Here is a 16,095-nt window from a genome sequence, read left to right as displayed (position 1 = left end):
CGTTAGTCGACAGCATCCGTTTAAAAACTCTTTCACACTTGTGCAAAGTTAAATCAACTTGGCACTCTCTCTGGTAGGCAATTGTCTCCTTAAAGTATGAGCGCTATTCATCCAAGTGAATTGCTGCATTAAGGGGACAGTTGGCTGGCATGGAGAGGACGGGACTGATTGACAATGCGCCTTAGTCACAAAGAAGTTGCAGCAAGAGTTTCTAAAAACCAAAAAGCAGTTAAGACTGTGAATAGATGAAGCTAGCTGAAGATAACAAAAGTACAGGATGTTTCCAGGAAGATGCTGGTGGTTCAATAAGCTTCCTAACTATGACTAATCTTAAAAAGTTCTTGTGTCTTGTTTTGTAAATTTAGCACCTCAAGTGTTTTGGAGAATTTCAGTTTAGTACTTAACCCGCCAACACCGGCTAAATACTGCAGTAGAAGTTATTTGTGGAGGGGGTTTTTGCAGAGCTATGTATGCTAAACAGCTAGGAGCTCTGTGGATCTGCATTCTTCCCAGGGAGAGGATTTTATTTCACATGTGAAATGTTAATAAAGAAACGTGGAGCAGCATTTAAGGACTCTTTCGCAAATCATTCTAAGGAGATTACAATGTTCCAGACCCTCTTTCCTTTGTGAGACTTCAAAGAGAAAGTACAAGAAAGCCATAAAGCGCTTGGGTCAAAATAATCACAGGCTTGAATTAATTCATGATTCCAACACATATCAGGAGCACTGAAAGAAACACTTGATATGCAAGAGTGACAAATGATATGTTTTACAAGAAATATAGCAGAGTATTACATAAGTAATCACTGTATTTTGAGTTCATTTTTCAAATACTATTTTTTCATCATTTGTGTACACAATATCACTGTGTAGAGCTTAAAGAAAAAGATGTCTACCGTGGAGATCACTGGGATTACTCCAGACATCAGGAGCAAACACATGGGATAAAATCCAGTCCAACTTTCGGTGTAAATGAATTGCCCTCTTCTACCTCAGCAAGGCAGAAAGCCACTCAGGATGCCAGCTTGATGCTGAAAATACAAAGACCCTCAAGCTCCATGCAATTTGTCATATAAAGCCTAGTAAAATTTAAACGGTTTGTGGATCCTTTTCAGCTACTTAAGGATAAACTGCTTTAACATTTCTAACAGTGTATATGGTGTTTGAGTTTTCTAATTCTTATGCCACATTGACATGAGAGTTCATAAAAAGATTCGAGGTTCTGTAAAATATCTGTAGTCAAAAATAATCAACATCTTATTCACTGTTCAATGCAGTGAATTAGTATAACCGTACTATTGAGTTGGAAGAAGGGAAAAGTTTTTGATTCAACTAAACTACCCTAGCTGTTTGAGCTAACAGATCAAATTTCATCGCCTGTAAAGGCAAGCAACACTTCTTTGTCTTCATTTTATACTCTAATGAAGTCTACTTCAATAGAGTTGCCTCCTCTTATCCCAGAGGACAATTTGGTCCTTTTGTGTAAAGCTAATCCAGCTCTCCCTGAAGTCAAGGGGAATTTTGCACTTGACTTTACTGTGAAAAAGGATCAGTTCCTAGAACAGAAATGCTACAATTTCTGTGAATAAAAATAGGTTCTGATTTTCCACATCCCAGTTAGCTAAAAAGAAAAACAAAACCCACAAAAAACCCCCCAACCGATTTGATGAAACAAACGTTTTTTAAAAATGGAAGTCTAATTCCCATTTCAGTATAAAGCATGTGAAAAATTGGTTTATATGGCAATTTTTTAAAAATGATAATACAATTCTATCCAAATACTGTGACTGTAAAACTACACTGTTGCATCTGCCTCATCTTTTCAGTTTCAGAAGAACTGAGGGGGAAAAGTAACAACCCCTCAAGTCTAGGAAATAGTTTTAAGAGAAGGAACAGTTTAATGGTATGGTTTCCAAGCTGTAGGAATCATGTAGCAGTGACACAAACTTTTCAACTCTCCATCAGTGCTGTTAGGGTTTCCTCAAGAATTTCTTATGCTATGATCACTCCACTGGCTCAAAAGTTTTGCAGGTTACTATGCCTAAATACGATTCGATTCTGTAACTGAAATTAACTGGTTACCTGACTATAATATACTACCTATAGTGCAGTAAACAACATTTGCTTTTAAGCATCTGTATAACAGCAAAAATAAAACACAGATCTGCACAGACAAATCATATGTTGACTGACCACATGCATGTTATAATTGAAAGTTACCCTTCTGATGGAATTTTTTTAATATTTAAAGCAGAGAAAAAAAAATTATGTTGTTACATCAATTTTTATTAAGATCCAAATTTACTGTTTGTATAACCTATACTAAGATAAAAACTTACTCAAACTACATTGTTAGCCATGAAAATTTTAAACAAATTCAAATCGCCAAACAAGGAGAGCTCATTCATAACCACCAGGAATCAGAATTTGAACACCAAAATACCTAAAGAAATATAAGCTGTTACAAGTATAGAGGATTGTCTTACCCCCCACTTAATATTATTTCCATATCTGTTCACTAGAATGTGAGAAACATTTGGAGAATAAAAGGCTAAAACACAGAGGATACATAGAGTGCTGTGCTTGTTAATGTAAGTCACTTTGAATTAACTTGGCTATGGTTTCACCATGTATGCACCAAATTTCAGTAGTATTCTGAAGGTATGTCAGACCTAAGCTAAAGGGGGGAGGAAGGAGAGGTAATCAGAGTCCTAGATTCAATAGCCAATGCAAATTAATTCCAGAATATTTAAATACACCTACTTAGTATGAACAAGTCAAGCGTTTCCAGGGAAATAACTTTTCATCTATAAACTACCACTTGTCTCATTTTACGTACATCACGATAGCCTGAATCAATTTGTTCTACAGGTTTCTACAGAACACAAGCTAAGAAATACTTCCTAAAATGAAAGGATCGATATCTTTAGCAAATTACATAATATATATAATTATCCAGTAAGCTATTTTGAAAGCTTATCACTTTAAATAACCTCAACCACTACGATTCATAAACTGTGTTTTAAGTGTATAACTGTACTTAAAATACAGTACAAAACTGTATCTGAGAGTAAAAAAAAAATATTACTATTGCACCTTTGTTTCTAAAGCCATATACAAATCTGCATTTATTATGTCTTCTGAAGTTGAGAATTTTGTACTTGCATTTCGCTCATTCATGTGAAAACCAAGGAACTAAAAAAAAAAAATAAATCCCCAAAAACAAAACCAAACAAAACACCCCAAACAGATAATCCTTGTTTCAGCTCCTACACAATATTATTACAATTATTACTTTTCAGGCTTATAAAAGTGTGGCTGCTGAGAAAAGGAATTTACTCAGGAAAATTTCCCCAACTGGTTAGTAGTAACAGCTCAGGGATTATCCTGGTTTTTCGTTCTCTTTCCTTCATGAGTAATTGTTTTCAAAATGAACAGTATATCGCTCCATGCTGTGTTTCTGAACAGAATGTTTTAACTTTACTATGAAAACAGAATTAAACATGGGTGTCCACAGTGAGATTAGTATACACTTTTTCTCTCTCCAATGCATGTTTTTCAGTTAGTTACAGATAAGCTGATCTGGCCAATACTATTAGAACCTTTAATAAGCCCTTAAACAAATATTTATCATTGGTATCAGTTAAACCCCTCCGTCTCTTCGCTTTCAGGACTTTGTCATTCTATTAATGCATCTTCTACCTAGAACTTAGGGCAGGGGCTTGGGGGGATGAGCCCAGAAAAACCAAAAAGGACATACATGGGCAAAAATCCCAAGTATCACACGTCTCAGAAATCAGAGAGCACACCTGCATTTTCAGGTACTACTGCTGGAAGAAAATCTGAACACTTTTTATTTAAAACAAGCAGAATCAGAACTGCCATCTGTTGCTGAAAGAACCCATTCTGATACTTTCCCTTTCACTAGACTTCCAAAAACTTTTACTTCAGACATTAAAAATTTCTCCTGGATGGAGGGAGAGAAAAAGTCCTAGATGGACTTCTGGTCTGATTTACTACAGTCGTTCTTTTAGTAGGCTTTACTTAATGAACATGTGCATTAAACAGGAGAAGCACCATTAAGATTTATGATGAAAAACCCCAAACAAGAAACCCACAAGCCTTCCATCTCCATGCAGTATGGGACAGCCTTCTCACAAGAATGATACACGACTCACCTGGGTTAGTCATCACAAAAAGCAGAGAATGACCTTTGCCCAACAAATCTTACCTAAGCCTTGCACAAATTTGTATTAGGAAAAAGAAAAAAACTTGGGTTTTTTTTTTTCCCCAGGTTTACTTGTCACTGAAATATTGCACGATTTTCTGTTAAGAGAAATTATCTACAAGTGCATAAAATGCACTATTATATGTTTTCAGCTTCATCATAGCGCAAATATAAGTTCATATCTCTAAGGATATGTGGAATGCTTCAGCTGAACTAATGAAATCAGGGCTAGTCACAAATACCAAATAAACACTATGTATCAACAAAAATACCACTAGCAGTAAAATATTCTGCTGGTACATTGTGTTTTCAGTGAGAGAAGTTATGGGAAACAGGACATAAAACACTCGCTTTTATCACCATAAGCTTTCCTCCCATTTCATCTCACCCTTGCTTAGTCCTCACATGAATATAAATGTCACGTCTTTACAGACGTACAAAATGTGAAGTTTGCCATTAGGTTTGGGCAGATTTTTAATTTTTTAAGATGTTTTTAATTTTTTTTACCTGAAACACTACAAATTTTGGCTGTTAATATGCTTCTGAAGACCTTGGTTTGGAAATCAGTAAGGTAAGGTTTTAATCTCAAACTGCACCCATGCAGAAATCCAGAATCAGAATCAAGACAAAGAAAGGAGATACAAGAGAACTGAAAAAATAACTTGGAAGATGTACTACTAAACTTATTGGTTTATGTTAAACACTTTACAATGAAATACAGATCTTTGTATTTATGTTTAAATTTCCTTCCTCAACCAGCTCTTTGTATAATATTTTCTTTCCCACAGTTTGGCAAATGAATGGTAGTTTCTGATAAATGTAATTTTGAAAACAAGAATACTTTTTAGACATTAATTCTACATTAGTTTTTCAGTGGAGCATACTTTGACCAAAGCCTTAATAGTGTTGCGCATCTCTGAGGCACATGTTCAATAAGTTAAGCCTACTGGAAGGCCAGTTGTTATGAACTGCAACAGAAGTCCATCTAGTCCAAATACCTCCGAGTCAGACCAGAGGTTCACCACTGGTCCCTCTCATCCAAGATGCTGGGCAATACTCGATGCTCAGGAGGGAATCTAATAATTAGGAAAGCCTGTGGCCACAGTGCTTGGCACAGTCTTCTTCTTGACTTTGGGGTACTGTTGCTGGCAAAATAGAGTATTTATGTTGAACAAGCCAAGCTGATAAAAACCAACCAGAAGAGTGTGGAAAGGAAGAGCACAGTATACAGAAGGACTTTAGAGGGGTTTTTTTGGGTTTTTTATTCTTCTGTGGTTACAAGTGTTGGTCATGATTTTAGTTTCCAGTAAAATATTCTTGAAAAGCAAGAAGATACACATAACAACTCAGACCTGTTTTTCTTTTATCACATTTTAAGCATAAATATTAATTTTGTTATCTAACCATACTTAACTTATTAAAACTGGATTGTTCACTATTAATTTGTTTTAAGTCTTCTTTTCCTGGCTGACTGCCAAAATAGCTATAACGATATACAATGTGCCCAAGAGAATCATAGTACCCTCTAATTACTCCTTAAATACCTCACATAAGCACTGTCTTTTCTTACAATCATAAGGGCATTAAGTAGGGTTGAAATTTTCAAAACCTTTAGTCCAGATACTGTGTTTTTCTTCCTGAAGCTGAACTTCATGCAGGCCATCAAAAGTTTTAACTGAACCATGGGCAAACATTTGGAACGGGACTGAACATGAACACCGTTTTCCACTCTGACTCTTCTTTTGCTACAGGGCCTTCAGTCCTGGTAAGCATACCCGAGACCTGGCTGCATTTATGCTCTGTCATTCACATCATGAATAAAGCATTATTACTGTCTCAGTTTTGCAAGATTAAAAGGTGCTTTGGGCATGTGCAAACAAAGAAAATTCACCTCACTGAACCAAAGTCTTCCAATATGAAGATTGACTTTCCATGTCTGATTAATGCCACAAAACGCTCCTGAAAGTTTCTCCAAAACAAAGTTAAAGACCCTGATCTACAAAGATTTACTTATGTGGGTGTGTTTACTCAACTCCACTGTCAGTGGAAGTAAATGAAGTTATTTGCTTTAGTAAGCCTCATCTAGTTGATCCTAATGTCTGAACTGAAGGGATGGTTCAACATTTCTGAAGGATCATTTATTTTTTCCCCAGACTTCTTCGGACTTCTGGTGCGAAGAAAGCCACAAAACCACATATCTTAAGCCACAGTTGTTCACGCCCCTGAAGTAGCAATTTGAAAGACAAATGAGTTTAAGTTCAGTAGCACCATCAGAATTCAAAATTTACATAAATTTTTAAGATACAGATATAGTCAACATAGATACTTGCTAGAGTTTCATGTAACACTATTATAATAGCATTTGCCTTCCAAAAGTACAAAGATAAAATACAGCCAGGTTAACAAAAAAAGTTGCCTAATGTACTCTGTAACATCTTAAAGCACCCACGTAGCTGAAATAAAGATGATGCCAGTCTGAGGTTTTAGTGGTCATTACTTCCTGGGCACTCTCCTGTAAAATTACCTAACACTACAGTCAAGAAAAACTGAAACAAAAATCCTGCCTCAGCTGTAACAGTCAACACAGCCTTGGATCCACTTAATGTTGATCCCTATGGCAGTATCCTGCTGGGCTGTGGAGCTTGGACAAGCCAGAGCTAACAGTCCTTGCAGGAGACCCCTCAGCTCAAGGCCTCCTTTCAGCAGAACATGACTTTGACCCACTGACTTTTGGGACACATTGTGAAACCAGGTGCTCTATGCAGGTGCCTACCCAATGTGACAACAGAAAAAGCATCTCCCATCCTATATTCAGTTATTTACATTTTTAAAGAATATGTGTTTAAATCTAAAGGGAACAAAACTCATGCACAAGTAATAGCATTTACCTACTAAATTTCTGGCATTAATGTTAACTGTCATTGTGATCTCTGGTCCTGCAATCAGCCATGCATGTTCACTTTACCTAAGGGTGCAGACCCGCTTGTTTAAGTAACTTGTTTTGGGGCCAGCTTCTGCTTTGATGCATGGGCATCAGTATGGATAAACCTTACAGTGGAAAAGACAGTAGGAGTGACCTCTTAAAACCAAAAATTAAACTTGCCCTACAGTTAGTCAACATTATCTTTGCAATATGACTTTAATCTTCCAGCATACACGTGGGAATCTACTGAGGTCTGCCTTCAAAACCTGGCAATTGATACCACAATCCCAAACCCTAAGGCCCTAAGTCATTGGTTTGAACATAGCTGGGGACCGTAGTGATTGAAAGAAGTTACCATATTGCAACCATAAAGCAGTTTGGATTAAAAAATTAAAAAAATAAAAAAAATAGTGGCTACCACATCATAAAATCCATCACTATAAACCAGCATCCTACTGGCATTCTCAAGGAAAACAAAGATGAAATATATTCTGAGAATGAGCTATCGACTTGGAGGTGGTTCCTCCAAGACAACAACTAAACCATTCTGTTACAGAAGTTTGAGAAACTATATTTCCATCAACTAGCAGAGGACATCCAGTACTACAAGCTCAAAACCTTTTATGAAGGCTTCACAAACCACAGATTCACGGAAGGTGTCTTGTCTACAAAGGGCTGCTTGATGTGATGCAGCACAATAAGGACATGTTCCTAAAGCTGTCTTTGTGCTAACACTGACACCAATTTTTAAATTAACATCAAGGTAGCTTACTCAAATTGTGATCAAAGCATGAGGCAAAACAGTTGGATCCAAGCAGGGAATACAGATGAAAGAATGTACTTCTTTTAACCAACAGCTCACACTAAGGAATTATCTATTGAAAATATACAGCTTTTGCCCCCAGACAGGGCAAACAGAAAAGTAAAACCATGCAGCTACTTTGTTCATAACATAAACTTTGACCACATAAACTGACATCTGCTACACCACAGACTTTCATATCACTGTCACATGATGGACATCATTTACTGGAGCAAACTTTCTTCAGGAAAAAAATCCTTCAGGATTCTTCAGGAGCAGAAGTAGTATGCAAAGCTCAAAATAAAGAATATTCCTCTAGTGCAGAAGTGCAGGTCTCTGCTCTGTTACATGAATATTGATAAAAAACCTAAATTGTGAATTGCAGGCTTTCAATAAATCTGTTACACAGTACACAGCACACCAAATACTTACGAAGTACTTTTCTGCCAATTTCAAATAACCTAGCAACTTAAATTTTCTTTCAATTTTGTTCATTTGTTTCACAGCCAAAAAACCTGTTCTTAGGCAATGAGCATTCCCCTGAAAATCTCTCTCTATAATACAAAATACAGATCTAAGCTACTTTAGGTTCACTACTCTCATTTCAAATTAAGTTTTCCAGATTTCAAAGAGCGGTATTGGTGTCCAGATATTAAAAACTTATTGCAAACTGGACCAGTAGCTCTGCGAGCAGCAAGACCAGGGAGGCCCCTTTTCCTGCATCAATTTCCAGCTCGAGATAAGTGTTGGCATGAACTCTCCAGTGTGGTGGTTACGAGTTCTCTCCTACCCGGCTTCCTTACTTTCACAAATTTTGTAGAAATTGCTAACCTGGGAGACCTCTGCTGCCAAATTTGTCTGAAATGGGCTAACAGCCAGAAGAGTTACTAGAGGGTTACAGAAGAGTTACTGGTGATCACTGCTAACTATTGTCACCCTTTCACATGCCTGCTATCGCTGGATCTTTTTGTTTGAAATTTAACAGAGCACCAATGCTGCTTTCCTGTTCCCATCACAAATGCTACCTTGTCCTGAAATTAACCCCAACACCCTGGCTATGCAAAACACCCCCATAACCCCTGCTCCATGCCCATGTTCAGCAAGAACCTCCTATACCTGAATTTACAGACACGCATGCAAAACTCCAGTGGAAGTACAAGGTTTTGTTGTTAGGAAAGGAACAGTTCCTACAGCTATGAAGCCTGCAGAAACATACAAATTACAGCAAAACTGTTCTACTCACTGACAGAGAAACTGCAGGTGCAACTGACAGGGCCATTTTTATTAGGAATCCCTCCTCAAAGGCTTACTGTCCAAAAATGAAAGAAAAAGACTCTGAGGTAAGCTTTCGTATCTTGCTTCCCTGAGTAAAGGTTAATTTTGCCTGAAATTTCATTCAGCTATAAATCATCAAAAGAAAAGACAACACACTTTCTGTGGCACCATACTCTAACTTTTACTCTGGCTTTGGAACACTTTGCCAGTTCAAGTACATCCAAACATCTACTTTTAAATTAATGACTAGCCTCTGCTTAGGGTTTAATTCAGCAGGTACATCTGAATATGCCTCCTTAATCACAGGCGTTGCAAAATATTGCTATCCCAGTTTTCCCAGTGTGAAGTGGACTTTACCCACATAGCAGATATTTGTCTGGTATGGACCATTCTAAAACTAAGTCAATAAACTTGTATATTTATAATACTGTATAATAGAGAAGACACTAACTCTTGGCCTGTGGGATGCACATAACTTCACGCACAGCAAACCTGCAGGTCCACACAGACCCAGAAAGTTACACGCAGCCCCCACAGGAACAGGGGCCTCTCTGCATGTCCAACACATTCTGGTTTAGCCTTATTAAGACGAGGAGGCATGATGAACTGTGATGATTGAACATTTAAATTAATGACTCAGAAATTTAAAGCAGTCGTGTTCCTGCACGACGCAGGGATACAAACCAGCACAGTGAGGGAAAAAAAAAAAAAACAGTAATAAAAGAATAGGAAATTATTCCGTGCAGGCCAAGCTACAGCGACTCGGAAATCTATTTCCCGAATTTTGCCCCTTTACGTCTCATTGCCCCCGGAGCCGAGCCAGGACCAGAGCACCAGGACGGGCGGCGAACGCCAGCACCGGGGAACGAGCAGCCTCCCCGCGATCGCGGCAGCCTGGCGGGAAGGGGCCGCGGGGGGAGCCCGGCGGCGGCAGCCTCCCCTCACAAACTTACTTCCACTCCGCCCGCCCCCCGCGGCCAAACCAGCCCAGCCCCGGGCGGCGCGGAACACCGCGGCTCCCGCTCGACCCCTCAGCCCCACAGGCGGGGGCTCGGGCCCGGAAGAAAGTTGCTGAGAAACTTTCTGCGGAGGAAGGGGCCGGGGGTGCGGGACGCTCCCCCCCACACCACCACCCCCTCCCGCGGGGCCGCCCAACAGGGAGAGGCCGGGGCCAGGCGGCCAGGGCCTAGCGCCTCGGCGGGCGCTGCTGCCGCCGCCATCGCGGCCGCCTCTCCCGCGGGGCGGGGGAGCGGGGGCTCTACCGGGTTCTCACCTGCCTCTCCTCGGCGTGGCGGGTGGGAGAAGGAGGGGGGGAGGGAAGGAAGCGGGGCCCCCCCCGCTCCTCCCGGAGCCGCGGCGACCCGGGGAGGGAAGGGGGGAGGAGGGGAAGGGAGGAGGGACGAGGAGCAGGAGGAGGGAGCCGAGCGCTCCGGTGCGTGCGGGAAGCCAGAGCCTCGCTGCGGGAGGAGGAGGAGACTTCCCCGCCCCTACAGTCGGGCTCTCCGGCGGGCACTACGGCTCCTCCTCTGTGGCGTGCTTCCCCCCGCAGCCCCCCCGTGCGCCCCGGGACAGGCTCGCCGCGCCTCCCGGCTGGGGCAGCGGCTCCACGCCCGATCCGGAGGCCGCGGGGAGGAGCCGGGCTGCCCCGCGGAGCCGGGCTGGCGGTAGCTCGCTCCTTCTCCTCCTCATCTTACTCCTTCTCCGCGCCGCGGCGCACGGAGCCAACATGGTGGAGACGCACGGTGCGGGGTGGCGGGGAGGGAGCCGGGGCTGGGTGGTGGGACCCTTGTCGGATTAAATACGGGGGGCTCGGTGAGCCTCTCGGCAGAGAAGCTGCACCTGAAGGATCCCGGCAGCGGAGCCCTTCGGCGTGGCGTGGTGTGGGAAAGGCGATGAAAAATAATCAGGTGGGCCACGGCTTAGGCTTGGTGAATTTCATTTCTCTGGGTCAAACACGCAGAAGGATCTTCCCGAGGTCTGGGGGACGCAGGGACCGAGAGGCTGGAGCGGCGGGCGGGAGCAGCGCTTGCGGCTCGGGAAGCCCGGTGCTGCCCGACGGAATAAACCTGTAGTCGTGACACAGAGCACAGACAAAGCCTAGGAGTAACGCCCCAGTAATTCTGTGGTATTTTGTGTTACGGGTTTCCCACTCGTCGCCATTCCAAAAGTCAGGTTTAGCGATTTAAGAAATAAAAATCGGGATTTATGTCAAGGTGGGCTTCACGGAGAAAGGTCGTTCAAATGCAATCTAGCGTTCAGAATTGCAGACTGCAAGAAGCGAAAGAGAAGGAAAAAACCCTGAAGAACCAAAGACTGAAGTTTACATGGGCAAATCAGCAGTTCTTACTCGTCATTATCATTTACTGTTCCAGTGCTCTAACAGTCAAATTTGGCACTGGAGTAGCGTTTGTCTCTTGCTTCTTTATTTGATTCAAAGACTGAATATAAACCAGTAATTGTATTGCTCACTAATGATAATATATTATATATTTTATTCTTAAAAACGTTGAAGCAGGATGTCCAATTTATCCTTCATTGGTGTAGAGTAAAGCCATTTTGTGTTTTTTGGTTTAAGATGAAGCAAATACACATTTGCCTTTACGGGACCATAAATATAGAAGCAGTCAACAAAATACAAAAAAGCAAAACTGTTTTAGATATGGAGACTCCTTACTATAAATTGCACCCATGTAATCTTGTTAGAGTGGTGGAGTTTATCATATTCCTGTATGTCAGGAGCCTAAATCACATTATACAGAGTTGATTTTTAATTTAGAAATCAAAAGTGAGTTTTGCAGATTGTCCTGGGCAATGAAATACTTAAGAGTGTCTGCAGACTGGTTGGAGCTCTGGGTCTGCCACGACTTCATAGCACTGGCTGGGCTCAATAGTAGTCATGAGTAAGAGCAAGGTTTGACCACTATTGGTGGTGATTTTACATGCAGGCAAACATTGCTGTGTGCTTAATTTTACAGTGCAACGTGCATATCTGAAAAGCAGAATGGACTCTGTCATCTTCATTTATGCTTCAAAGTTACTAATTTTTCTTAAGAAGATTTTCAGCATTGGGTTACAGCTTCATAGTTGGAGGCATATTGGCTGTTGCCAGCTGTCCCTGTAATTTGGCTTCCAGGTTTCAGGCCTGGGGTCAGTGGATAGGGTCACATAGCTATACTTTCTCCCAGCACCTGGCTGTGCCTATGTGGCACTAAATGCTTTGTTGGGATTCTCGGTCCATCACACCTCTCCCATTGCTTTCACTCCTTAGTACTGCTGTAAGGAATGATTTGGTGGGTTTCTGAAAGACTGAGCCATTAACCATGGCCCTCACTTGCTTTTCACATGTACATGTGCTGCCAACTGCCACGGATAGTACTGGGGCCACATCAGTGATTGACTTGGGTCAATAGTGGAGAGACTGGCATGCTTAGTTTCAAGCACAGTGTGATTAAAATAGTGGATTAGTTAGGGAGAAGATGAGATGACCAGTTCCATAACTGACAGCAAGCTCAGACCCATACCATATGAGTATAAAAGAATAGATGGGAGTTTGAGTCAGGAGTCTTGGAGGCTAGACATGCTTTCACTGCAGTGTAAAAATTGGCTGCTGCTTAAATTGTCTTGCACTTGTCACTGGTAGGCTGAGTGTTCCTCATATTTATAAGAAAATGTTGAACAGGTGACTTAAAACCATCAAACTGCTGGTGGTTCAGTATGTTTGTTCATGTGCTGGAGGGGACTTGGGGTGTCATTGCCACCTTTGGCTTGTGAGCCAGCCTGCAGCCTGTTATCACATTTTACCTAGGTAAAGCTCCCTCATGCTGCTGCACTGCTTTTACAGAATGAGGTCTCAAATCTGTGGCAGTGCTGTAAGTGCTATGAACTATGAAAGTTGTGGCACTGCTCGATACTTGTTCAGGAAGCATCATCTGAAACTGGCACCAGTCTCAGCTGCAGGTCAGCCAAGGCCAGTGCCTGATTTTAGGAATTTCCCATCCCTTTTTGGTTTAAATTAATATTTTTGACTTTCTCAAATGGAGAAGGGAAGGGAGGAGCTGCTGTCGTAACCTTCAGCATTGCATTTGTTGGATACAGTTAACAAATAGCCTTTTAGATAGGCTCAGCATTCAGTAACTCTGTAACTGTGCTGTATTTTTAGTTGGCATTAACATAATCTTAAAGATTTGTGCAAATACATGGACAATGCCTTTGTAAATGTAGGCTATCTTTTAAAAGATACCTTTTTTTTTTTTTTCTTTCTCATGTATTTGAATTAATTTCTACAAAAGTTGATAAAATCCTTAATGTTTCTTTTTTTTTTCCTTAAATTAATCAGTTGGTAGGATCAAGTTCATATTATGCCAAATGAAATATTTTTTAGCGTTATAAGGAGGAATACAGGTGTGAGAACAGACAGAAAGAAGGAACAGAGGTGGAGGAAGGCAGACTAAGGTATTTCAGGCATAGGTGTGGGTTCAGTGATTTGTTGTTGGGGAATACAGGACTTGTATCCTGAGATTTTGAAGGAGATGAGCAGATTGATTTCCTGAAGAGCTTTAACAGCACTTAGCAAAGGTTACTTTTTAGTAACTTGGAAACATTGAGACATTCTTGAAAACAGTGGGATTGTTTTACAATAAATTGGAATAAACAGAAAAATATTGTACTGGTTCATGGTCTCCTGCAAACTGCTTTCTTTTAAAAGAAAAAAACTTTTTGCTGGACCTAAATTCATTCCTTTATTTTGAGAAATAAGTATAGTAGTCAAGGTCTCATCCTACCCATTTTCTCTTTTAAAGTGTGGGAAGCAATGATATTTTATAGCAGCATCTCCTGAAATTCATATGCCAAGTTCCTATTGCTCATTGTGCCGTGTAATCGTATTACAAAAAGCAGTTTTTCTTTGAATTATTATCAGTAACATGCTTACTTTTAAGCATTTGCATCAATATTTTTAAGAATAGGGGGTTTAGCAAAGCTTGGGTACTTCTTTTGAATCTGAATATTCTAATTGTTAGTTAAATAAGTGGGTAGTTTTTTGTTATGTTAATTTCTTCAAGTGAAGCTATTAATAAAATAACTGATTTTTAAAAGTGAAACACTTTCCTTGGATGTAATGCCAATTACACAGGAGTATAGTAGTTCAGTAAGGAAATGGAGTGCTAAGTCAGTATGTGATGGATCTGTTGTTGTTTCCTATTCCAAAGCTTTATGTTAAACTTCAAAATGCTTTTGTCAACAAATGTCCCATTTTGCCTGAAAATGCTTCTGCATTCTCCAAATGGCTGGGGTTTTTGTGTTTGGTTTGCACATCTATTTGCAAGGTTAAATATTCCATTCTTTCTCAAATAGCATTTCTGTTTGATCTTGTGTAACATGACTAACTACGTATGCATATTATACTTTTAGCAATTATGTGGAGGGTTCTTTTTGAAAAACATTGATTCAAACAATGTTTTTGAAATTATTTAAAGTTGTTTCTGAAAGCATGCTAGGCTGCATCTTGGTAATTCATCTTGGTACTTCCAAACCTGTTGCTATTTACATTTGTGTCACATCCAGTTGTATCAGACACGCTGGATTACACTGTGTAATGAAAGCCTTATTGCTGTACTCTAATCTTTATCTCTTTATATCCAATCTCCTTTGAATTGCACATGAGTATGGCTTATGGTTACTTAAAATAACTACTGCTTTTGTTTCAAGGGCAGTGCACTTGAAAATGCACTATGATGAGCCTTAACGCTCCGCCCTGCTTTGGCAGCACTACACATCCTGTATCTTTGGTTGTCGTACGATTTAATTTGGAAGCTGCACCGATACATTCATTTTTTATTTAAATTTCATATTTGAAAATTCTGAAACGTGTGAAATCATACATGTCCAGAAAGATTTAATGTATTTACTTGTCCATTGAGAGATCTGGAACACGTGCTCTCCTCCTCACAGAGATACAATGTGGCCCTGTGGGACTAGTCTTCCTAATCAGCCTCTCCTCCATTCACTCCATCATTCTTGTCCCTGCTGTATTCCTCCATCTTTTCTCCTCCTCCTCATCATCATCAGTGTTTAGTTCTTATGCTCAGCCTTGCTCAAGGCTCTGTCCTTTCCCCTGAGCTCCCAACCTGACTAAAGATGGACAAGTTCCTCAGACAAATCTGTTGGTGCCATTTATTATGTATTAATGCTTAACAGATCTTCTGAATTTTCCATGCCAGGTTGTTGCTTTTGCCATAATGTTTTAAGGATAATAGTCTCTCACAACCCAGGGCACCAGAAGGCCTTCTTTCTTAATGTAGAAATGAACACGATGAAGTTTATTTTGGTAATGGTTGCAGGAACAAAGTCATCCCTGAAGTCAGGGATTACAGAGAAATTCTTAGAATGGAGCTTCAATATGGATGGGGCTGTTCATTGTTGTAGTGTTTCAGGTGGACATGACTGTTGTGCACCATTTAGAGATCTCAGAAAACTGGACAGTTGTCAAATGCTTGGGTTTTTTCTCAGCATGCCCTGTATCTCTGATGTTTCTCTCCCATCTTCCATTTTCTCATCACCATTCCTTCAACTGGAGGCTACAGTCCTTTCAGGTCTGCTGGCATAACTGCAGCTACTTTTTTTTCTGTAGTTTTGCCATCATGATCTTGGTCAGTTTAAGTCTCCAAATAGTTTTCTAAAATATGAAATTATGTTGATGCAGTTTTGCCAGGGAGTGACATATATACAGTTGTGCTCACTGACATGAGGAGAGAGGTAACACCATTACGGAGAGACCAGTTATTTCTTGTCCTACCTCAACTGCAGTCAGAACAGTCTGAATTTTCAGAACCTGGGAAACACCAATGTGGTTGCATTGATAGATGGG

The sequence above is a fragment of the Psittacula echo genome (assembly GCF_963264785.1).
Source record: "Psittacula echo genome assembly, chromosome: 2".
NCBI lineage: Eukaryota > Metazoa > Chordata > Aves > Psittaciformes > Psittacidae > Psittacula > Psittacula echo.
This window is presented reverse-complemented; position numbering follows the sequence as displayed.